This window comes from Chanos chanos, chromosome 8 (assembly GCF_902362185.1).
Source record: "Chanos chanos chromosome 8, fChaCha1.1, whole genome shotgun sequence".
NCBI classification, from domain to species: Eukaryota; Metazoa; Chordata; class Actinopteri; order Gonorynchiformes; family Chanidae; genus Chanos; species Chanos chanos.
In genome coordinates, this window is record NC_044502.1 from 19,169,376 (window position 1) to 19,196,429 (window position 27,054).

Below are 27,054 nucleotides of genomic sequence, written 5' to 3' on the forward strand. Positions count from 1 at the left end.
GAAGCTACAGCCAGCCTCTCCTCTCGGTTCCACCCCCAGTCTAATGGCCAGACAAAGAGGGTCAACCAGGAGCTGGAGGCTACCCTGCCCCAGGCACAGTATGCTCACAACACCCTCCTGTCCTCATCTACTGGCATGTCCCCCTTCCAGTGCCAGTTTGGTTTCCAGCCACCATTACTTCTGGAGGAGGAGAGACGTGAGCCCTACGTGAGCCCATCAGTCCTACACTTTGTTAGACGGTGCAGGAGGACCTGGAAACGGGTCTGACAGTCTTTTCTTTGTTCCTCTAAATGGAACCAGCTTCAGGCCAACCACCATTGGAGACCTGCTCCTAGTTTGCAACCTGGATGAGGGTCTGGCTGACCCAACCCCCCCCCCCCCCCATACACATTTCACTGATGGTTGCCCGGCCTTCACTTTCCAAAACTTACTGCATTCCCGCCAGGTTCGTGGTGGTTTCCAATATTTAGTAGACTGGGAGGATTATGGCTCAGAGGAACATTCTTGGATTCTGGTACGGAGCATTCTTGATAAGGACCTCATCAGGGACCTCATCGTGCCCATCCTGACCACCCTAGGAATGTAAGGAGATGTTCTTAGAGGAGGGGATCCTGTCATGGTTGTGGGACTTTGTTGTCCTCTGGTGGTTGTTTTTTGCATTTTTTGTGTTTTGTGATTACCCTGCCATCTTGTTACCTTACCTCACCTGTGTCTCATTTTCTGTGCCATGTGCCCTGATTTGATCATTGTCTGTGTGTATTTGAAACCAGTTTTCTGTCTTATTCTTTGCTTAGTCTTTGATGTTCTCTATGTGTTTATTCTGGCCAAAACCTTAGCTTTGTCCTCAATAGTTTGCATTTTTGGATTCTTCGTTATCTTGTACTCTGCTTTTTTTCCCCTTGGAGCTGAACTGCAAAAGGTATTGTTGCTTGTCTGCTTTTTTATTTTTGGAACCCCCTGCTTTTCTTTTGTCTGGATTTTTGTGACTTTTTGGATTTATGGTCTTCTGAGCTTTTGGATTTTTTTGACTTTTTAATTCTGGAATAAACTACTCGTTAACTGCACTATTGGTAAATCATCAGTTTGTCAATTCTGAGACCTGGGTTTAATTCCCAACCCTGACCTCGATAAGATGTGATATGTATATGTATATATTAATGGTGTAACAGTTCTGAAACTGAAACTGCAATTCAAATATCCATGATCTCATGCTGCAGGTGCAGCCTGTTGAGCTTTCCTTATGATACTAATGTAACAAAAGTCATTTTTCATTTCAGTTATTAACACCGTAACACATGTAAATCATGAAGCTATTATTCTATGTAAAAGTTAGGGCAAGCTGTGTATTTTGTGTTAGGGATGTAACGGTACACGTTTGCAGCATAGCATGTTTGGTTTGGTGTGCATTGTGATCAGAGTGAATATAGTCTAGCTTTCACAATGCACATTATGTGCATAATATTTTTATGCTCTGATGGTCAGCTGACCGAAACGTTAGCGAATAAAGTGATACTTGACAAGATACAGTGTCCTCTCTTCTACATGTGGAACTAAAATTAAAATCTCAATTTCCTCTCCGGTTCCATAATTGAGCCATAACTTAGCAACTTAATTAGCACATGTTCAATGATGCAGCCTTGTAAGTATGGAGACTGCAGAGCCAGAGCTTGAGGACCCTCCCGCATCCTTCGGGTCTCCTGTTTGGGAACATTTCAGTTTTCCAGTGAACTACAGTAGCAATGTGCAAAGACAAATGGATAAGACAATGGCAGCGTGCTGGCACTGTTCAACTGAAATTGGCAGTATGTCGACCATGATTACTTTTTTTGTTTGACCAAAAACTGACGGTGAAAAGTACAGTGCAAAAGAAAGGCACGGACGGATCTGATATGCTGCCGACAAACGATGCCAGCTGGGTCTAACAAAAAGAAAATGGCTGAAAGCAACCAAAAAAACCCAGTCATTCACAATAACTCAAATAAAGTTATATATTAACAAAAGAGACATGGATTTCCCTATAAATCAATACATATTTATATAAATCAAGTTAAATTATGTCCGAGTAAGATGAGCACCAGAGGAAGTAAGGGCCGGGAAGCACTTACTCACAAACAAAATAAGCAATGTACAAAGTTACAAATTACCCCCAGAGCCCAATGTCCATATAGTTCCACATATCATAAAAGATAACAGAATAGTCCATACAAAAATAAAGTCCCCAGTGGAAGCAAGATCCACTAATATTGGGACAGGGCGTGATGAGACGCCGCAGTCTAAAACAAACAAAAAACCCACACAATCTTACCACTTTGTTGCATTAGAAGCAAGGGAATCCTCATTTTGCAGTGATCCAGTAAGGTTCAAGGTATAATCCACAGCAAGGAAGTTAGATCCAGACTTTTTGAAACTCCTGGTAAATCTGCTTTTCAAGGCCTGAAAACGTCGAATTGCTCTCTTGTCCATGTACTCAGTGAACAGGTCCCAACGTCATCTCCATTCCTCCCATTTAGTCCGTCCCCAAAGTCCGTCCCCAAAACCCGTGTTTAAAAACAGGCAACTGATAAACATGTATAGCCTTTAAAATAAGTGATAGAAAATAAACACATACATGTTTCGCTTATCATGACATGCCATACACAAAGGTAGACTTAGGCAATCATTACATTTTGAAATGGCATCATCCAAATGTGAATATCACCGATACAAGGGAAAAACAGTGGAGTTTGAAGTTAAAATATCGCTTTACTTTATGGCAGTAACTTTTAGAAGGAAAAAGTGCCTTATGACTATCGTCATTAATATGATAGGGATCTGTGCTTGCTTATGTACTATATGTTGTAAGAATGTATCTGTATGTTAGAGCAATTACTACATGCTACAGGAATGTTTCTGTGCAGAAGAACAGAGAGCATGTATCATGTAGAAGACAAGGCCTGAATAAAAGTGTTTAGTCTGTACCACTCAGGAAGTGGTGAACCAGGTGTCTGTACCACTCTGGGAGCAAACATCAGTTATCCTGTGCTCTCTGAAAGGTCATCTTGGGGGCCCTACACATGTCCTTAGACCCCTGTCGGACCATTTAAAAAGCTTTGCATTCCTTAGCCTCTGTGAGAACTGTGCTGCATCTCTGAGGTGTGCTTCTCCCGTGCACGTAAAATAAAGAAGAAATGATTCATCACATCTGAAATTTGTAGTCTCTGAGAATTAGCAACTCTCCATACAGGAGACTTCAAATTTCCTTTACAAGTGCAAACTGGAAATTAGCTTATTTGACCCAAGAGAGTGAGAATTTTAAACTGGACCCTGTATGCAACAGGGAGCCAGCAAAGAGATGTGAGTATAGGGGTAATGTGAGACCATCTATTTGGCCTGAGTTGTCTTACAGCAGCATTCTGAATTACCTGCAGATGATCAATGGCGGACATACTGAACAAGGAGAAAAGTGCATTCCAATAGTCAATACGAGATGAAATAAAGGCATGTATAACCATCTCTAATTCTGCATTTGAAACTACAAATCTGTTTACTAATATCTTAAGTGGAAAAAATAAGATCTGGTCAGCTGCCTAACATGGGTGTCAGACAACAAGGACTGATCAAATGTAACCCCTAAATTACACAAGTTGGAGTGGGCAGCAGAGGAAAGAGGCCTGATACTTCGCTTGATCATGGGCACAACTTTCCTGGAGCAACAATTATAACCTCCTTCTCATCAGCACTGAGCTGTCAGAAATATTCCGCTGTCCAGTCCCTAATAGCGTTAAGACAGTCTAGAAGTCTAGATAACCTATAAGCCTCACTAGGTTTGAATTAGAAGTACAGTTGGATATCGTCTGCAAATAACTGATATGCAATATTAAATCTGTTTATAATCTGCCCCGAGGCAAAACCAAGCTCTGCGGGACACCAAAAGAGAGTGGAGAGGAATCAGACACAAAGTCTCCAATAGAGATGTTGAAACTTCTATCAGTGAGATAAGATGTAAACCAGTCTAATGCTAGGCCTGATATACCCACCCAGTCATGTAACCTCTTAATCAGAGGTGCGTTCAAATTTGGCAAACAGTGGCAAACGGTTACAAACAGTTCCGAAAGGTTTTCCGTTTGCTTTGAGTTCACTGTGAATGTTTGTGAAGACACACAAATGGTTTGAAGAGGTAGTTCTCTGCGAACAGACATGGATGCTGGACTAAAGGAGATGTGTGCCCAGATGGGTGTTATCCCAGAAAATATCCATAAGTATTCAATTGTATTTAATCTTCTTACAATAACTCAAATGGTTAACTTGTCTAACTGTCAGTTATGTTGATACTCTTTTCTGAAAGCCTCTTTTTTTGCATGTTATTGTTATCAATCCTCAGCATTAGCTAAGCGATTGCTTTCTCTGTTCGTTAATTTAGAGGAATTCGCCTAGCCAGAGGATGTGGTGGTGGGCAACATAGTTGCTGTGGACGAGTCAAATGCTGTTAGTAAGTAAACATTTGCTAGGTCTTATTAATGTCAGCCTATTCGAGACCATCAGTAAGTTGTAAGTTGTCCATTATGCTGCCTTATCATTTGTTTACTGTGTAATGTAGATAACTGGCCCCATGCTGCAGTGCTACTTTTAACTGAATCTTGGAGATCTCTAAAAGAGAAATTTGAGAGCCCGGTCAGAAAGCGGAAGCAAGTCTGGGAAATCATGGCTGAGATCCCGAGGGGCAAGGGTTACAACGTTACTAGGCAGATGTGTGACAATAAGTGGAGGAATCTCATGCACAGGTAAGCAAATAAATGCAAGCTCCGTACAACACATGGAGCTGTCCAATTTCATAATAGGATGTGTATCATTAAAATTGAGTTGATTTGTCATAAGCTTATTTGAGTCATGCCCTGGCATTGTTTTGTGTGCATTTTTGTTAATGTATAGATATAAAACCATCCTCGATGGTCACCAGAGGACAGGACAGGGTCGGCAAAAGTGGAAATTCCTCCAGCTCCTGGATGAACTTTTTGTAGGAGATCCAGCCGTGACACCTATTGCTCTTGTCACCTCACTGCCACTACTCACAGCCCCCCAAAAAATCAGGCAACTACATCTGGCCACACTTCCCTGGCAACCCCATCCATGACCCCGTCAGCAACACCCCATGGCATTGCCAATCAATCTGGTGTTGTGAATCCCCAGCAACGACCAGTGTCATGCACACCTGTTGTGGTGCAGTCACCCTCTGGCCCAACAAGTCACATAATGGAAGTTGTCAAGGGCAGAGCTCAAAAAAGATGCTGTGAAAAAAAACACTGAAAAATTAGATGAAATTATAAAACTTCAGAAACAAACAATAGAGATTCAAAAAGAAAGAAATGACATTTTACGACAGTTCACTGCTGCACTTGCACGCATGGCTGAAAAGTAAAAGGTTTTATTGCAATCACTTAGTTTAGTTAAATTTAATATCTATCATTGTATTAATAAGGTGAGCTATTTTCATCAATTCATTGTAACTGTTTAGTATAATTATTATATTATTTATTTATAGATGTGTTGTTGTAACTAATGAGTACTCTTGGCATTAAAACTTTTATTTTATACAACTGCAGCAATGTCCTCTCTCTTTTTTCCTCTGCTGCTCTCCTCGGTGCTACCCTTGTGTTATCTTCAGCGGCAGCGGCATAATCTGCAGAGTCAGCGCTCACATAAGCTGTTGGGTCGACATTATCTTCATCTCCCTCATTGATCAGAATAAAATTGTGTAGGACGTGCATACTGGCTATGACTTTTGGAATAGTTTTAGTAGTGCCATATCAAGGAAGTGCAGTTGTCTCCACATGTATTTTAAGAGCTCAAACGCACGCTCAATGTGTACTCTTGTTGAGCTGTGTACATTGTTAAATCTCTTTTGGCGCTCTGTCAGATGACCATTGTCCCTATAAGGGACAAGCAGGTTGGTCTCTACAGGGCAGGCTGAATCACCTAATAGGTACTGGGCAGGGCGAGGGTTGGCATTCAGCATTGCCTATAGGTCACTGTTTCTGTGCACGCGCGAGTCATGCACTGATCCAGCATTGGCAGCATGTGTGTGTGAAACGCAACTGGCTGTCACACACTGCCTGCAGTTGAATACTTGCATGCCCCTTTCTGGTAATAAAAGCATCCCTGTGTACTGATGGACCTTTGATGGGTATATGGGTGTCATTAATACATCCAATGACACCTGGGAAGCCTCCCTTTCTTTCAAACCTCTCTGCAACAAGTGGGTACTGCTCAGGTGATGACCAATAGATGTGTTTTGAGATCAGTGCAGTAAAGCTTTCAACTATCTAAATGAAATAGTGGTGTAGACTGCCTTTGCTGACCCCAAACCGATCAGCCACTCCTTGAAAGGACTCTTGGTTTGCCCGCAACCAGAGTGTTGAAAGTGTTCACACTTCAATGGTGGGTTCAGTGTGCTGGTTGAGATGTGGTCCTATCTCTTGATAAAATTTATGAAATAAACCAAAGGCTGTAGCTAGCATAATGCATTTTAATGCATCCTTGTATTATGTTGCACTGAAGCAAAGTAACTTAAAAAGAGTAACAGTATTTTCATTATCAGTCATCTGTTCTTAACCTCAGTATCTACAATTAGGCTTAAAGATTTTAAACATTTTAATATAGGCATATGTCTAAGTCTTTACTTCAGCTGTAGTCTTATGCATCCGAAAGTGTGACCTGCAAGTAAAATCGCCATAGGTCGGTACGACTTTGGTTATGTAGCCCTCTATTCTCCTTGCATCTATTGGTTTCTGTTTCAGTACGCTCTGTCTCAAATCGACTACATCTAGCATGTTTTCCTCTGTAAAATCATCAGCAATAAGAGAGGCTGCAGCTAATATAATTGCCTTGTTTGTCGCCATCTGTTATGGCTTAAACCTAACAATTTGGAATCACACAAAACCATTTAAATTTAAAAGTTTAAAGAAAACCTGTTCGCCTCGAACGTTCACCTCAGTTTGCTGAATTTGAACGCATCTCAGGATATGATGGTCTACTGTGTCAAATGCAGAACTGAGGTCTAGTAGTACTAACACAAAACAAGCCCCTGCATCAGAGGACATTAAAATATCATTTGAGACCTTCAGAAGAGTGGTTTCAGTAGAGTGCCATTTCTGAAACCCAGACTGAAACTTATCACAAATATTGTTCCTCTCCAATGCAGCAGTGAGTTGTTTGGCCACAACCTTCTCTAAAATTTTTGACAAAAATGGGAGTTTAGATATAGGCTTACAGTTCTTGGGCAGAGCAGGGTCTAAGTTAGGTGTCTTTAATATGGGCTGGATAGTAGCATGCTTAATGTAGGAAGCGACACATCCTGTACACAATGAAGAATAAACAATAGCTGATATGGCGTCGCCAATAATTGGCAAAACTTTTAAGATTAGAGAAGATCGTATTATATCCAGAGGGCTGGAAGATAGCTTCATTTTCCTAATCAAATCCATCAAATCATGTAAGCTGATAGGCTGGAAAGAGTCCAGAACAATAGAGAGGGGCTAGTACTGGGCGAGTAAGTTTCTGGACCTAATAGCCATTATCTTATCAACAAAGAAGGTAAGGAACTTATTACAAACATTAACAGAAAAACATGCTAATGTAGAGAGGGGTGGTGAAACAATGATACTAATAGTGTTAAATAAAATCTTGGGAGTTCTTTAAGAAGAAGAAATTATGTTAGCAAAGTAAGCAGTGCGGGCTTCCTTTACTAATACATTAAAAGAATACCGGAGATTTTAAGGTATAAGCGATGCACTTCTAGCTCAGTGGCTTTCCATAGTCGTTCAGTTCTGCAACACTTCCATCTCAGGTAGCGGACGGCGGCCAAGAAGTGTTACAGATAGCCCTAGTCCTGGCCTTTAAAGGTGCCACGCTGTCTAGCAGTGTGTAGAATGCTCATTAAAAGACTTAAGATACAAATATTAAACGGCTTAAGATTTGCATTAAGATCACAGCAAAAATGTGCCGAGAACCGATCAACTGTACTCTGAGTATTGTTGCAAGAACACATTCTTTTAAGACACAAAGGGTCAGCATTTATGAAGAGAACAAAGAAAATGCATTTATGATCACTGATCAAAAGGTCCTCACAACGGATATGATCAATATCTAGTTCCAGTGAAAAAAGAAGGTCCAAAGTGTGACCACCCATATGAGTGGCACCTGAAACATGAAATGAAAAGATTCAGTAATATTACTGAAATTCAGTGGCTATGCAATTTGTGGCATCATTGATATGCAGGCGAAAATCTCCAACTAATATCACTTTGTCCAGCTTAATAATAGAAGTCAGAAAATCAGTGAACTCAGATAGAAACTGACCTGCTGGACAAGGAGGTCAATACATTAAATCACAGTAATTGGTCACTTCAGCAGAGCAACTTTTGTCAGTTGTAGCTCGAAAGGTTGCTTGCTCACCAGCTGGCAGGAAAACCGATTCTTCCAGACCATGGTGAGACCTCTACTGTGGCCTGACAAGCAGGGACTCCTAATGAATGATGAATCCATAGGGCACAGTTCATTTAAATGGATAAATTCCATATTCCATTGCCAGGTTTCAGTCAGGAACAGAGAAGCCAAATTTTCCCTCGTAAACAAGTCATTTAGTACATGAGCCTTGTTCACCACAGAGCAAGCATTAATCAAGCCCATTTGTAATGAAGAAGCCACCATATCATCATCAGCACTGGAAACTTTAGGGGTGCATGCAATCAGATGGATCACTCGCACACCACCACAATCCCGACCAAAGCAAAGGCGTGGGTGAGGTAGTTGTGGACCCACCAAGCCATGGTGAGTGTCAGGGAACACTACTTGCAGGTAAGATGATCCAGAGCCATGCAGCGACGGACTCTCAACACCAGGGTAGATCAGCAAGGGCCTTATGTTCATGGTAATACAATTCTGGAGGTTGGCAACAAGGGCTTGCTTCCAGAGACGTTGGGATTTAACTTGGGAACCAGCCCTAGTTTCTCGCCTCCTCCTACAGCAGTTCTTAGCCAATGACTTTAGTTTTCCCCTCCAATTGCACAGCAGTGGTAAGCCAAGGGGCAATGCAAAAACAATTGCAAAAAGCTTGATCGGGACATCCCTAGTAATGATAGATATGAATGTACTGCATGTTGGCTTAAGGTTATGCTTTTTACAAACTCCTACATAGACGTTTTTGTACAGAAAAGCTGTTAGTTCATAATACTGTGTGTAATAATGTTTGGCATAGTAATACACAGCTGTGTCTTCAGTCTGTAGATTATTCCCTCGTAAAGTTATTGTGTTACTGCTCGTGTCTCTTGACCAGCATGATGTGTGGTCTAAGGGTGGTCTTCAGGGGAATCTGAGTTCCTTCCCCCGGCCCACCCTCATCTGCCAGTCATGTGCTGTTCCAAGGAGGCTTGCTTGGGCTTTTGGTTGGGGACTTGGGTGTTCTCCTGCTCTCACAAATGCGATTCCACATCTTGCTGGTCTGAGACACTTAATCTGGCTGATGGCACTGCATATGGTGTCAGCGATAGCGACCCTCCCCTAGTGCTTTAGGGCAGCAGCTGAGGATGTTCTCCAGTGCTCCTATTCATTGGCACAAGGGACATGTAGGTGCTTCAACCTCGTCCCAACAAAAGAGGTTAGACGGGCAGGGCAGACCATCATACCACACTGGATGAGAAATTTGATGTGGAAGGGTGCAGTTGTCAACAACTCAGACCATAATGCAGTCCATCGCCTGTTCCCACCTTGTCCACGCAACCTGCTGCCGCATCCCCACCATCTGGCTTGCTCAAAACTCCTCAACCCCGGCTTTCACTTACCTCTGGACCAGATCCCTCCTGTCTTTGTCCTTGGCTTTGTTGTGGTGGGTTGTTGGAATGCTGCCTAAACCTGTTCAGCCAACTGCCACAGATCCCACCAGCACTCTGTGATACAGCCGAGATTCTGCCTGGTCCACTGCCTCCAGTGCCCTCCACTTCTTTTCAGTCCTCACCTCAATGCCAGCCTAGTAGACTTTTGGGTCTCTGGATTTCCTGTATTGCAGCACCTCCCTTTCTCATTTAACCATGAACTCCTCGCTGAGGCTGTTGATGGGGAGTTTTAGCTTGTTTCTGTTGCCTCTTGGCAATACCAGCCACCTAGGGAGGTGACAGTTTATCCTCCCTTCAAACCCCTCAACAGTGCACAGTGGAAATTCATACACCAGCACTGGCCACAAGAACCTGGGTAGGATGCCATGCTGGTATATCCAGGCTTTGAATTTGCCCGGTAGCCCTGATTTGTTGACAGCTGTCAACCATTCCCCCAGGTTTGTCACTCTGGTAGAAGAGGCGTCATTTAAGGCACAGTTGAAGGTTTTTCTGAGAGTCTTTATGGGTTTCTCTGTAATAGATGGGATTCGGGTACAGCCAAGAGAGAAGCGGAACTGGTCAAGGACCTGGTACCAAGGACCTGGATTTTTAAAACACACCCGAGCCCAAGCGATTAGCCTCTCCAAGCCCCGAAGGATCCATCTGCTTCCTGGGACTGACGTTGTTGTTATGGTCAGGTCATCCATGAGGGCTCTGATGGATGGCTGTCCGACTCCAGACTTGGTTATTGGGCCTCTACACTCTACCTCAGGGCAAACAGGGTCTCTGAGATGGTGCATCCACTGATGACTCCTTTCTCCAGTCGCTGCCACTCGGATGTGACTGGCCCAGAAGTGAACCTAAGATTAAAGTTGTTGTAATAATCTGTGATGAGATCTTTGATGTTATTTGGGACATGATGCCGCTTCAATGCTGTCTCAACTAGTTTATGCGGTATGGAGCCATATGCATTGGCGAGGTCCAGCCATAGCACTGGCAGGTCCCCTTTTCCTTCTCGTGCCTCTCTGATCTGCTGCATGACTTCTCCACTGTGTTCTATGCATCCTGGAACCCCTGGAATTCCTCCCTTCTGCACAGAGGAGTCGATGTGCTGGTTCTTCAGGAGGTACTCTACCAATGTCAGCCATTGGTAGAGTTCTCCTCCTTTGGAACCCACACACCCTCTGTAAATCTCCATTGTTGGGATACGTTGCCCCTCCTCCAGATCACTCTCAGGATCTTCCACAGTTGGTGCGTGAGCTTGGGGTACCTCTTGTACACCATGTAAGTCACTCCACTGGGTCCAGGTGGTGAGCTGGGTCATTCTGCCATGACAACAGACTGGATTTCTTTCCAGCTGGGTTCTTTGATGTTAAGTAAGTGGTTGGTCCAGGTGGATTGATCAAGGCTCTGCATTCTCCTCAGTCTGGCCTAGCAGTTGTCTAGTAAACCCAAAGGGATTTACTAGGAAGGCAGTGCGTTTCCCGGTTCTCTCTTTAGTCTACCTCCAGTGCCACTCTGCTCTACAGAGAGCCATAAATTTCTTCCTAAGGATCCCGTGGAATTCTGCCAGCTGTTTTTCTTATCCTCACTTGTCCTTTTGAGCTGCCTCTTCAAAAGTCACAGTTTGTGTCTCAGCTGTGTGATCTTGGATATTTTTGTACTTTGGTGTATAATGAATACACATGCCATCATTGGATATATCATTTTATTTAACTCAAGGCAACTTGAAACTAACATGGTAGTTTATTTCTCTTTGTATCAAAAACCAGAATTATCAAATTGATGCAGCTAGTTTGTTGGGAAAATTAGTTGGTTGATCTAATTTTATTTAGTCCTGCCAATTGAGACAAGCATTGAAACAGCTTTTAAAAATAAAGGCAACATGCTGCATTGATCTTTTTACATTAGTTTAACTTACGTTTTTCAAGTATAATGAGCAATTATTTTAGCATTGCAGAAATCAATTCAATAAATCCAGACAAAAACAAATCAACATATTAGTTTAACCAAATTGACTAGTTTATTAAATAAGCACTGTTAACCAAAACAGAGAATTGCCAACAGCCATACATGAACACACAATGCTCTATAAGCAACATCACTCAAACTTTTGCATTACTCATAAAGTTAAAGGTGACTCTGCAGCTTTGTGAACCGTGAGGGTGTTATTAAACTGCTCACTGACTCCAAGTGAAATAGCAAGGCTTCTCACTCCTACCCACATTCCTTATTTCCTACCACAACTAATTGTCAGTGGCACTAGTGGCCTTCACAAACAATAACAAATCTGTGGTTCATTGGGATATAAAGCCATAATAAAATAAACCAGCTTACACAAGACTGAGGACCTAAAAACAAAATAAGACCATCTTAATGACATCGGCTCCCTCCAAAAAAAAGCCCAAAACATCAACCCCCATCCATTTTTTTTTGCATTCATGAATATGCCATCAGACATATGAACAAAGGCATGTTCTATAGGCAATGCTCTATAAGCAGTGTTACTCACAGATTTACATTATTCATAAAGTTAAATGGTACTCTAGAGCTATGTGAAGAAAGGATTCACCTTCAAATCCTCGCAACTAATTGTCAAGAACCTTTTACAGAGACCTAAGATGTTTAAAACAAACCATTTAGGATAACAATTTGTTTTTCAATGTAAGTACTTTCGGAGCCAGTTTTTGGAAGACCTCAAAAGTGTGCTTTAGTTCCTTGGGGTATTGAATATTCAGAGCACATATGAAGCCAAGACGTGTGAGGCAAGCCTTCGGCACACTTTTGATGTCACACAACACTTCCCCCTCAATGATAATGCCAGTGTCTTCTGGAGGTTTGTCCAGGGCACCTTCTTTTTGTATCACAAAATTTTTCATGACACTCTTGGAGAAGTCCAAACCCACATCCACATTCTGGTATAAATAATGTATATTTAACCATTTTTCAGTTTCAGTCAGTGCATAACAGCAGTGGATAACTAGGATTCCCTTTTGTGAAAAGGCACATCCACTCAGGTAATTTCAAGCACCTATGTTTTAGTACATAGTACAAGGGTGGGCCTAGAGAAGGGCACGAAGACAGGAGTGGCAGTGCAGAACTTTGGTGTTTATTGAAGCAAGTATCAATTAATTGGAGGAAAAAAGGAAAATCCAGTAAACTATGGAAAACGGAAAGTGAAACAAAACAAAATGAAAAACAAAATAATTCTATACAACTAATGAAAAGCAAAGTCTGCTCTGGCCTCTGTTGGTATAGAGGTCTAAAAACAGCGAAAAAATTTTAAACTTTTAGCAAAAATAGATGTCCAGTTCTCCGGTACACTTGGACAACAGACAGGGACACAGGCACAAAGACAAAACACAGGGACCAAAAACAGTGACAAAAGCTGGAGCTCCCACATGCATACATATAGTTCGGTGGCCAGCACCAAACAACAGACAGATGGGGTGACAAACGATAGAGCATAACTAATATATAAATATATAAGATTATAGTCAAACAAATACAGCAACTGAGCTTTACATAGTATTATTTAACAATTAATCTTATTAAACAAAACAAAGCAAAACACATTTTAAGAACAATTAAGAAACACAAGGTGATTTTTGGTCCCCTCAGGCAAATAAGGATGGTAGTTTCCTCCGCCTCCACCCTAGGAACCCAATAAATAGCCTGTGTTTTCACACACACCCCTTTTCTTGGCGGAAACTTTGTGGAAGACAAAGGTTTGTGTTGTTATATATTGCATATTTATGTGTAATGTGATAAATGAGGTTGAAACTAAATTGGTGTAGCAGCCTATTTACCATCACACACAGCTGTCACAACCTTTCTGCTCAACACAAACAAAACCCACATCAGAAAAATATAGGTTGGACATTTCTATGGCATCTATCCATACAATACAGAGTTAAACACATACATGTCAGCAAGCATTCAAAAAACCCTTATATGAAGTCACCTTGCCAAGACAGTGGATCCAAGGAAAACACTGTTACTTGTGGAAGAAACAAAACAAATGTAGCTTACCAGGGGGGTATTTCAAGAAGCGGGTTTAGTGAAAACTCTGAGTTTGTTAACCCTGAGATGAGGGAAGCTCTAGGTTTTCCGTTTCAGAAAGCGAGGTAACTCAAACTCTGGCTCAGTTACCGCAGTAACTGACTCTGTGAACCTAACCTGCTCGCTGGCAGGTTTTCTTCAACAAACCCTTTCTCCCTAGCTCCTCCCTCCGGCTGAACTTGAAGCATCTGTGAAACATGGCGTCTCCTTTCGTCGCTAACCCGATCGGTGTTGAGACCAAATTAATTCGTATAGCCTCATGTCGGGAGAGGTTTTTGAGACCCCGATTAGATGTATTATCATTCCCTGATGACTACGTAATCCAGCGTTACCGTTTTTCATCACAATCTATCATTTATCCGAACAACTGCGGCCTACATCTCTAATATTACACACCGTGGACTTCTTGCTCTCAGATCGGAGTAAATTCTTTGCTCTTCTTTTTTTTTTTTTTTTGCCGACGGGAGTTTCCTTTATCACACTGGCGACGCCGAGTATATCGGGAAAGCAACTGTTTGTAGAGCCGTGAAAAGTGTCCCTTGTACTTAAACGGCTAATGCACATTTTCCTAGTGTCAGACCTCTAAGGACCATCAAAGAGGAATTACACAGGATTGCAGGTGACTGATGTAGAATCATTCAGTTAAAGGTAACGATATTTTAAATTATATCGTGTTCATGACATTCTGCTGCGACCTCAGACTGGGATCAATCGTTAGTTTTTATGTTGCAGCGTTTCCCAGTGTCATGGGCTGCATCGATGGCACACAGATCCCTATCACTGCTCCTTCAGTTAATGAAGTTGACTATGTGAATAGGAAGTCTTTCCACAGCATTAATGTGAAGGTACACTGACTTTTGTCTTACAGTAACAAAGACTATACATCACAATATACTGCAACTAATCTTCCTCATTCTCTGCACTGTCAAGATCATATGTGATGCAGTGCATTAGATCACAAATGTTGAAGCCAGTGGCCCAGCTCTGTGCATGATATACGAATGTATCATTAGTGTACCCTGAGCAACAGATTTGCACATGGTAAGTAAACCTTTGCAGAAATACCATTCCTTGTCTCCCTCTTTTAACACCCTTAAAATGTATCCACTATATAATTACAGGAGAGTTTGATGGCCACCTGCTTGGTGACACCCATGCCAGCCCTCTCTGTTGAGCCCTTACCCTGACCCTGAGCTGGGCCCCCAACAACGTTCCAGTGTGGCCCACTGTAGGACTAGAGCCTGGGTTGAGATGACAATAGGCATGCTCAAAGCCCGGCTTCAGCGTCTGCGTAAACTCAGGGTAACCCCAGAGACGGCGTGTGACATTATTTTGCCATGTGTTGTTCTCCATAATAATATTGCCACAATTAGAGGAGAGCAGCACCCTGCCGCACAAATGAACCACCCTGAGGAAGACAGTCCCATCCACCCTGCAGATGTCCTGGATGGAGGAGCCGTCTGAGAGAATTTGCCAAAAACATTTCACAGATTAAGATACCACCACCCCCAGCAGCCAAATAAAGAAAAATCAGTCACATTTTATTTGGTCGTCTTTATTTCCTACAAATGCAACAATTACTGTATTTAGATTGTTCCAACAATTAACAATTCACCTGTGACCATGCACCCACCTCTAACTGCTGTTCTAGTAATTGAATTTCAAGATAGGCCATTTAATCTGCCACTGCAAGTGCATCATTCTCAGTCAGTTTTAGCCATTTTCCTCCTTAACTCATAACTGAGAAAACATAAGGATGACACTAAATTCTACAGTTCTACATGCAGAATTAACCTGCCATTTATTGAACATCTCACTGTGTCAGTCTGTGCTGTGGAGGTTGATGGACTCTCCTCCTGGTAATGCCCAGTCATGCTCTGTTAAAAAGGATAAGAACGTGTCATCCTTTCAATGTGCATTTTAAACTCAAAATTCCACAAAAGAATGTAAAAACATTTTAATAGGGAGATAAATAGCAGTAGCTACCATACATAATATTAATGTAAACCACAGTAGGCCTTTCTGAATCCCTCTCTGTGGCAGCAGACAACGTGTCTTCATCATCATCCTGTGATGATGAGGAGCTTTCTGTTTCAGTATACTTTAAACTACTATCATTGGCAAAATCTCTGGCAGTATTTACAGCCCAAATGTTAATCTGCTAAGCAGGATATGAGGTGAGAGGACATTTGTGTGTCTTAAAACAGCATTCTGTTGGGGGTTAAAGCTACTCCAAGTTGAAATAGCCACTGAATGACATGTACTTGGTTTAATGTCAAATATGATTAAAACCATAATGAGGTACAATCATGAGCCTATAGGCCTAAGCAAAATGTGTCTTACCTGTTTGAAATATGTTTTTATATTTCATTTTCAGCGGCTACCAAGTGCGCTTTGTGCCCGTAGGATTGCTCCTAAAAGAACATAGAATTTTATTCAATTACATTCCACCACTTCCACCTGTAATATTAAAAGAAAGTGTGCTTACATGTTAAATGAATAGACTTCTGCATTCAAACCTACGCATTGACTCGGGCAGCAATTCTCTCCCACGCCGATTATCTCACCTTTGCTGATGGGAACCGAACCAAACAGCTTTTTGTTGTGAGGCGACAGCGCTACCCGCTGCGTCACCGTGCCGCCCCAGATTGTGCTCATACTCGCCATAAATACGTATCAGAATTTCTAACTGCCGCGGGGTGAAGTAAAACGATTTTTGTTTTCGCCGGTTGCCATGGTGAATCGTAGTATCGGAGCTCCATTGATGATGGCTTTTTATAATTGTCATGCACGCGCTTAACATACTCAGAGTTGATCGAACCAACTCAGATCAGCTTTTCTGGAACCGAAAGCTCAGAGTTTCCCATCTCAGGGTTCATCAACTCAGAGTTCAGAATTAAACTCGGAGTTTGTTAAACCCGCTTCTTGAAATACCCCCCTGGGGGGTATTTCAGAAAGCGGGTTTAGTGAAAACTCTGAGTTTGTTAACCCTGAGATAAAGGAAACTCTGGGTTTTCCGTTCCAGAAAGTGAGGTAACTCAAACTCTGGCTCAGTTACCGTGGTAACTGACTCTGCAAACCTAACCTGCTCGCTGGCAGGTTTTCTTCAACAAACTCTGAGTTTCTCCCTAACTCCTCCCTCTGGCTGAACCTGAAGCAGCTGTCAAACATGGCGTCTCCTTTCGCCGCTAATCCGATCGGTGTTGAAGCCAAATTAATTCGCATAGCTTAAGTCGGGAGAGGTTTATGAGACCCCGATTAGATGTATTATCATTCCCTGATGACTACGTAATCGAGTGTTAGTTTTTCATCACAATCTATCATTTATCCGAACAACTCCGGCCTACATCTCTAATATTAGACACCGTGGACTTCTTGCTCTCAGATCGGAGCAAATTCTTTGCTCTTCATTTTTTTGCGGACGGGAGTTTCCTTTATAACACTGGCGATGCCGAGTATATCGGGAAAGCAACTGTTTGTAGAGCCGTAAAAAAGTGTCCCTTGTACTTAAATGGCTAATGCACATTTTCCTAGTGTCAGACCTCTAAGGACCATCGAGGAGGAATTACACAGGATTGCAGGTGACTGATGTAGAATCACTCAGTTAAAGGTAATGATATCTTAAATTATATCGTGTTCATGACATTCTGCTGCGACCTCAGACTGGGATCAGTCGTTAGTTTTTATGTTGCAGCGTTTCCCAGTGTCATGGGCTGCATCGATGGCACACAGATCCCTATCACTGCTCTTTCAGTTGATGAAGTTGACTATGTGAATCCACAGCACTAATGTGCAGGTACACTGACTATTGTTTTACAATAACAAAGACTATACATCACAATATACTGCAACTAATATTTCTCATTCTCTGCACTGTCAGGATCATATGTGATGCAGTGCACTTGATCACAAATGTTGAAGACAGTGGCCCGGCTCTGTGCATGATATACAAATGTATCATTAGTGTACCCTGAGCAACAGATTTGCACATGGTAAGTAAAGCTTTGCACAAATATCATTCCTTGTCTCCCTCTTTTAACACCCTTAAAATGTATCCACTGTATAATTACAGGAGAGTTTGATGGCCACCTGCTTGGTGACAGAGAGTACCCATGCCAGCCCTCTCTGTTGAGCCCTTACCCTGACCCTGAGCTGGGCCCCGAACAACGTTCCAGTGTGGCCCACTGCAGGACTAGAGCCTGGGTTGAGATGACAATAGGCATGCTCCAGCCCAGCTCCAGTGTCTGCGTAAACTCAGGGTAACTCCAGAGACGGTGTGTGACATTATTTTGCCATATGTTGTTCTCCATAATAATATTGCCACAATTAGAGGAGAGCAGCACCCTGCCGCACAAATGAACAATCCTGAGGAAGACAGTCCCATCCACCCTGCAGATGTCCAGGATGGAGGAGCCGTCCGAGAGAACATTTCACAGATTAAGATACCACCACCCCCAGCAGTCAAATGAAGAGAAATAAGTCACATTTTATTTGGTCTTCTTATATTTCCTACAAACGCAAATGCAACAATTACTATATTTAGATTGTTCCAACAATTAACAATTCACCTGTGACCATGCACCCACCTCTAACTGGTGTTCCAGTAATTGAATTTCAAGATAGGCCATTTAATCTGCCACTGCAAGAGCATAATTTCTCAGTCAGTTTTAGCCATTTTCCTCAGGAGATGTATTTTATACAACTCCTTAATTCATAACTGAGAAAACATAAGGATGACATTAAATTCTACAGTTCTACATGCAGAATTGACCTGGCATTTTTTTGTACATCTCACTGTGTCAATCTGTGCTGTGGAGGTTGATGGACTCTCCTCCTGGTAATGCCCAGTCATGCTCTGTTAAAAAGGATAAGAACGTGTCATCCCTTCAATGTGCATTTTAAACTCAAAATTCCACACAAGAATGTAAAAACATTAATAGGGAGAGAAATAGCAGTAGCTACCATACATAATATTAATGTAAACCACAGTAGGCCTTTCTGAATCCCTCTCTGTGGCAGCAGACAACGTGTCTTCATCATCATCCTGTGATGAAGAAGAGCTTTCTGTTTCAGTATACTTTAAACTATTAAAATTGACAAAATCTCTGGGAGTATTTACAGCCCAAATGTTAATCTGCTAAGCAGGATATTAGGCGAGAGGACATTTGTGTGTCTTAAAACAGCATTCTGTTGGGGGTTAAAGCTACTCCAAGTTGAAATAGCCACTGAATGACATTTACTTTGTTTAATATGTCAAATATGATTAAAACCATAATGAGGTACATTCATGAGCCTATAGGCCTAAGCAAAATGTCTTACCTGTTTGAACTATGTTTTTATATTTCATTTTCAGCAGCTGCCAAGTGCGCTTTGTGCCCATGGGATTGATCCTAAAAGAAAATAGAATTTTATTCAATTACATTCCACCACTTCTATCTGTAATATTAAAAGAAAGTGTGCTTACATGTTAGATGAATAGACTTCTGCATTCAAACTTACGCATTGACTTGGGCAGCAATTCTCTCCCACGCCAATTGTCTCGCCTTTGCCGATGCAGTTGTGTTGCCCCCCCCCTCCCTTTTTTTTTTTGGAAAATGTGCTCATACTCGCCATAAACACGTATCAGAATTTCTAACTGCAGCGGGGTGAAGTAAAACAACTTTTGTTTTCACTGGTTGCCATGGTGAATCGTAGTATCGGAGCTCCATTGATGATGGCTTTTTACAATTGTCATGCACGCGCTTAACTCGGAGTTAACATACTCAGAGTTGATCGAATCAACTCAGATCAGCTTTTCTGGAACCGAAAACTCAGAGTTTCCCATCTCAGGGTTCATCAACTCAGAGTTCAGGATTAAACTTAGAGTTTGTTAAACCCGCTTTCTGAAATACCCCCCAGGTAGTTACTAATGAGGCAAGCTCTCGCTTTTTCTCAACAGATGCATGACCTGCCTGTCAAGATGTAGGTGTGATTTGTTTAAGTGGCTTCATAATGATAGTTTAATTGCAGTGTGTCTAAGGCCCCACCCACTTGACAACAGAATGTTTTGAAAATATCATTTTTCCTTTGTGTTTTCAAAAAGTTTCGCATCCATGCAACGTTTTGAGAACTCATGCTTGTCCATACAAATTCAAAAAATGAGTGAAAACACTGTAGTATGTATGCCAGGCCAGTAGGTGTAACTTTGCCACTCAAATATAAAAACACCACAGAAGAACACCAAGTAAATGTAAATAGCCATGTTTGAGGTGGGGCCGTGTCTTCATCACTTTCAAAAGGTTTCGTATTTGACTGTCTGCATGGCGACATAAGGGTTGCGTTTTCAAAAGATTCCACTCTGGAACCCGGTTTCAAAAGTTTGTGTTTTCAGGCCCGAAAAACACCATTTTCATGTGGATGAAAGGCCAAAATGCAGCAAAACTTTTCAGTTTTTGAAAAACTCAGTATTCATCATTGTTGTGTGGACGGCCCCTAAGAGGACACTTATGTGTGAGGTCTGATTGCTCCCTGAAGTACCTGATTCTTGTCCAATATGGTTCGAAGTCTTCTTCCTGTGGCACCTCCCTTTTTGGTAAATATGGACAGCAGTCATGGCTTGTGTTTGTCGAGGAGCAACATGAATTCTGACTGTAGATGTAAAGCAATAATCCTTCATAACTTCTCTCGCACCTTAGAGACACAAGAGTAACAAGAGCACTTAGAAATACAAGAGTAAAGTAAGTTGGGAAAATAAATTGGGAGAACATCAATGCCACTTACGGCTTACTTATATACATACATAGTAAAATGAAGAAGTTATGTACATACCTGGGAAAACCTGAACAAAGCCATCAGCCATCTCTCTTTCACCTCTGCTATTGGTGGGCACTGGCACACTACTTCTTGTCTTTTAGTGAAAATGTCTGTCATTTTTCCTCTTATCATTTGGCTTTCTTCTTTGACTCATCAATCAAGAGAATTTGTTCTCATTCCAGAATTTCTCCAGTTGTCTGAGGAGGGAGATAATTAAGTTAGGCTTTTTCTGGCTTTTTCATATTTCTGTCAGGAGATGCATTTTGAGATCTTGACGTTGCTTCAGTTTGACAGAGTTGACTGTGACCTCTGGGGGTATTTCAGAAAGCTGGTTTAGTGAAAACTCAGTTAACTCAGAGACAGCAGTAACCCTCCTAATACAAGAACCCTATGGCTTTGTTCTCCTGGCAAAACAAAGCAATAGCAGTCTTCTATCAGGAGATTTACTACTTTCACTGAGTTAACGAACTCTGAGTTTTAACTAAACCCGCTTTCTGGAACACCCCCCTGGACACCTACCGCTTCTGAGTTTTTTCAGTAATTCCCCATTTTGTACTTTAAACTTGACAGCCAGCCATAGCGACCAGAGACCGAGCCTGGTTCTTTTAAGCACGGATGTCACTTGATGAGAGCCTCTGCCACAGCACAAAGCTGTGCACCAGATGGATAGGCTGTGTACTGGTAGATCGTTTCTGCCAACTTCTAAAGAATGTTGGTCTTAATACTTGGTGAGTTCAGAAGGCTGCCTTCCCTGAGAAAGCTTTCATGTGCTCTCTCCAACACAAGCTCTGTGTTATAGGCAAGTATTGGAATCAGAAACTCAGATAGCCAGGGGATGGATCTTTTTTTTTTTTTTATAACTTTGTTTATTGGGTTTTTAAAGGGAATTACATTTTTAAAAGGGTAATTTCAAATACAAAGTGAACTTGTAACACCCCGCAAGAAAAGGAATATGTATAGAGAGGGGAAAATTGTATCAACTACAGTTGCGTTACCCCCCCACCCATAAACAACACATATATCCATTCACATACACACACACACAAATTAAGATTACATGAAATATACAATAGATTAAAAGAAAAAAAAAATAGTAATTTAAAAAAAAAAGAAAAAAAAAAAGGAAGCGCCGCACAGTAAAATTAACAGCACAATCCACATTACTGCACATGTTATTATTCTACAATGATATAAGGAAAAACTCAGTCTGGAATTTCTGTAAAGGAAGTGCGTCTAACATACTGGAAAAGGGGGTCCCATATCTTTTTAAATTTATTTGAGGTACTACGCAGGGATAGCCTTATCTTTTCCAATTTCAGAAAATAAAAAACGTCTCTCATACAATGTGAATGAGATGGAAGTACCCGTGATTTCCACTTCATCAGTATCAACCTTCGTGCCAATAAGGTGGTAAAAGCTATTACATTCTTTTTAGATGAAGAAAGGAAAGGTAAAGAAGGTGACACACCAAACAGTGCACTTAGAACATTAGGATCAAGTTTCACACCGATTATGATTGATAAAGTTTGAAAGATTTCTGTCCAATAACTACCTAATGATGGACAGAGCCAGAACATGCGTATGAGGTTAGCCGGAGTCTGATGACACCTGTCACAAGCAGGAGATACATCGTCATATATTTTAGACAGCTGAGCCTTGGTGTAATAAGTACGATGTATGAACTTACACTGCATAAAGCCATGTTTTGCACAAATAGAAGAGCTGTGTACCCGTTTCAAAATCTCACCCCAAAGATCATTTGAAATTCCTTCCCCTGTCATTTTCCCAAAGAGATTTTATAGAGGAAAGCAGTGAATGTATTCCCGAATGGTATGCATTGAAATAGGTAGGAAAACCTTGGAAGAATGTTCATCTTAACTGCACTGATTCTTGCAGTAGTTGATAACTTAAGCAAGGACCAGCGCTCAAAATCATCCTGTAGCCAAGATAATAAAGGGGCAAAATTTTCTTTATAAAGATTTGCAAATTTCTCAGTAATATGGACCCCAACATATGTAAAACCATGTCAAGCAATTTTAAAAGGGAATTTATATAGGGGGTTTTTCTGAGCGACTTTATTAATTGGGAATATCTCGCTTTTATTTAAGTTCAGTTTGTAACCAGATATCCCACCAAAAGACTGAAGTGTTGTTAATGCAGCAGGAATGGAGGTAGACAAATTGGTGACAAACAAAAGCAGATCATCAGCGTAGAGTGAGACCCTCAATTCCACACCATTTCTAACTATACCAGTGATATCAGGATTGGACCGTAACGCAATTGAGAGAGGTTCAATGGCTATGGCAAATAATAATGGACTTAGAGGACAGCCCTGTCTAGTGGACCGGTAGAGGCAAAAAAAATCCGAATTTCTATTGTTTGTTCTAACAGAAGCTTGAGGAGAAGAATAAAACAATTTAATCCAGCATTTGAATTTTTCCCCAAAACCAAATTTCCCCAGTGTATAAAACAGGAAGTCCCACTCTACTCTATCGAATGCTTTCTCAGCATCTAAAGATATCAAAGCCTCTGGGGGGCTAGAAGAGGGAGAATTATAAATGGTGTTAAACACACCTCTAATATTAAAAAAGTAATGTCTGTTACGAATAAATCCTGTCTGATCCGGAGAAATAATAGATGGGAGAGTTGGTTATATGCGACGGGCCAACAGCTTCGACAAAATTTTAAAATTGGCATTCAGCAGGCTTATTGGACGATACCAGGCACGAGCTAAAGGATCTTTACCTTTTTTAAGAAGGAGGGAGATCGAGGCTTGAGTTAAAGTCTGGGGAAGACGACCTGAATTAAAACTATCATTAAACAAATCTAACAACAAGGGGGCTAACTTATGTAAAAATTTCTTATAAAACTCAGGTGGATAACCATCCAGCCCAGCGGATTTACTGCTTTGTAGTGACACTGCAGCTGCAGTAAGTTCTGCAATTGTGATTGGTTTCTCCAATTCCTCTACAACAGACTGCTAAATAGAAGGGATTTCAATTTTATAAAAAAAAGTTATTGAAATCAGAAAGAGTAGAAGACTGTTCAGATGAATAAAGCGAAACATAAAATTCTTTAAATGCCTCATTGATTTCAACAGGATCCGTTGTTTTACCTGAGTTCGTTTGAATCTGAGGGATAAGATGGGATGAAGAGACTTGACGTAGCTGATGCGCCAGTAGTTTACTCGCCCTGTCACCCTGTTCATAGTAATTGGGTCTAGACTGAAGCAAAAGTTCAGTGGCATGATCTGACATAAGAATATCATATTCGGTTTGTAAAGAAAGACGCTCTTTATATATATCAGGAGATTGGGAGGTAGCATATGCGGTATCAAGTTGGGATATACGTTGTGCCAAATTATTTAATTTTTCTTTTCTAAATTTCTTCTCATATGCAGTGTAAGAGATTATTTCCCCTCTAATATATGTTTTAAAAGTCTCCCACAAAACTGAAGCCGAAACATCTGAAGTTTTATTTAAAGTTATAAAGAAGTTGATTCGCTGTGAGACAAAATCAACGAAATCCTCATTTAAAAGTAAACGTGTATTAAGATGCCAAGACGCACGCACACTGACTGATTACTGAAAGTGGACATTCATAGATACTGAAGCGTGGTCAGACATAACAATTGCATCGGAGATGTCAAAGGAAGGAGCCTATCATCAATTTAAAAAAATCAATACGTGTGGAGAAAAAGAATACTCTCTTTTCAGTGGATTAAAAAAGCGCCAAGGGTCGGAGACAGCAAACTCTTCCATAAAGGACTGTATTATTTTAGCAGATTTTGAAGGCGTACAGGGCGTGAAGAATGGTCCAAATGAGGGTTCAGCCAGTAATTAAAGTCTCCCCCTAATATCAAGTAATGTGAAGACATGTCTGTTAACATGGAGAAAAGGCGTTTAAAAAAATGATCATCGTCCCAGTTCGGGGTGTAGACGTTGGCCAAGATTACATTGGTATTGTAAATTCGTCCTGTTACTATAATAAATCTGCCATTAGGATCTGAAAGTGTTTTAGTATGAACAAAAGGAACCGATTTATTTAATAGGATGGCCACCCCCCTCGACTTAGTAGAAAAAGAAGAGGAGTAAACGTGAGCCATCCAGCCCTTTTTTAATTTCAACTGGTCTGAAACTCTGAGATGGGTTTCTTGCAAATAGATTATATTAGCTCCCAAATGGCGTAAGTAATGAAATATCTTACTGCGTTTTATCAGGTTGTTGAGGCCTTTACAATTGAGACTACTGAATTTAATGTCCCCCCCCCCCCAGGGGAGTTACATTAGACTGAGTCATATTCCTATACTAAAGATATTGTGCAACATGAGCATATACGACAAAATGCGGCCACCAAAGCAAAGACAAAAAACAAAAAACAAAAAAAAACAAACAAAACAAACAAACAAAACAACAAAAACAACATATAGTCCCTCCAATCTCCCAAGAACACCCAGTAACACACCTCCCACCCCCACCCCAGCAGAAGCACCCCCCCCAAACGGGATGCGCGCGACCCCCCTCCCTCCCCCGCCCAATATGAACAAACCGTCTCACCCTTAACAGTAGTTTAAACCTTGTTAACCTACTCTCGGTGTTCTCTGGGAATGTGACAATGAACAATACAGGAAAAATATGCACTACAGTGAACGTACAAATATTTAGGCTAGATGTATTCTGTTCAACCTCCTTAGGCGCAACAAAAGAGCGAGAAAAAAGTGGCCAAATATTACACATTCCACCATATCCAACGAGCAAGGCACCTACAGGCATTACAAATAAACGTAAATATAGAGGTGTGAATCAGAGAGGTGCCTTTAAACAGTAACCTGACATCATATTTAGGAACAAAGAAGATTAAACATAGCCAAGTTTCAGCTCCTTCGGCAATAAAAATTTGGTGGGAATGAAAATTATAAGCTCCATTAACAACAATAGGCGCTTTCGCACCGAACAGTTCTAAGGTCTAATTCATAGGAACTACCCCCTGTGGAGCTTCCCCTAGAACTACATTCGTTCTAGGGCCTTTTTTCTGTTTGCTTTCGCACCGCCAGTAGGAATGCTGAAGTGACGTAAGCCGGCCGACGGTATAGCAGCTAAGAGCTGTTGTTTACGACTAACCAGGATAGCTGCACATTTTGAAGTACAAATTTAATGACTTTTAAGACCTTTTAAATACCTCCAAAAGGAAAAAAAGAACCATTACTGCGGCAAAAGAAATCGACAAACTAGACTACAGTATACACAATGAGTTTTATTGAATTTGAATGACAGAAATATTGATTGCACATTAGATAACCTATAACTGCCTTCTCATTAACGAAAATAAAAGTGTATGGCAATAGACCCAGTCCAATGGAAAAAATAATTTCCCAATGCATTTATGCATTTACCACCGCAGTAGCAGTGAATGACTTAATGGGTATAGTACTTTTCGGGTGCTAGCATAGCGCTTGTGCCTGACCCTTGCTCGCAGCATCGTGTTTTTTTTTTTTTTTTCCTTCTTCCCCGCCGCAGCCCTCAAATCGTAAGCTGGATAAACACATTCTTATTTTAGGTTAAAATGCAGATCACAGCCACACAGGCGGACACACAAGCAGCTACCGAAGCAGAGTGTACGCTACCTCTTCAATGTACAAATATACATTGGACGTTGCAAAATGGTCATTGTTGGGGGATATAAAATACCGGTAAAATAAAACATAAAAACCATGTGTCCCCTCCTACAATTCCAGACATTTTAAGACATTTTTAGACATGAATATCAAAAACAAAATGTAATACAGTCCAAGACTTTATATTTTGCATGGATCTTTAAAAATGGTGGTTACAATCATCGTATACCTGCGTCTGGACCAATGGCTGTACACCTACGTCACAAGGTTCCTATTGCGCCGCGAAAGTACCTACCCTGAAGTAGGAGCTAAAAAAGCCCCTCAAAACAGCGTTCTAAGAACTATGATCATTCTAAGTTCCTGCGGTGTGAACACGCGAAAAAGGGGGTACTTTCTCCAACAGTTCTAAGAACTATGGAAAAGTTCCTCCGGTGCGAAAGCGCCTAATGTCAACAATGAAGTTCGACTATTTGGCCATCATGGTCGCTAACGCACCGTTCAAGATCTCCATTCACCTCACCATGCAAGACAAGTTTAGAGTCAAGTGGCTCCAAAGGGGCGATGATCTCCCTTTTGACTGCCTCTGAGACTATGGAGTTGAATTTATTGATAATGTCTTCTCGCATGTTATCCATCATCTGTTTAATTCTCCGTAGCATAGTTTCATTTGCGTCAAGCTCCGAAGGTATTTTGGGCTCAGGATTGTGAGGACTCCAAGGCTTCACGCGGCCTAGCCCGGAG

General features: G+C 41.3%; 1 pseudogene; it reads right to left on the reverse strand.

Annotated features, from left to right (window-relative positions):
* Positions 1 to 9,286: 9,286 nt before the first annotated feature.
* Positions 9,287 to 11,537, reverse strand: LOC115819404 (uncharacterized; annotated as a pseudogene).
* Between the last annotated feature and the right edge of the window lie 15,517 nt (positions 11,538 to 27,054).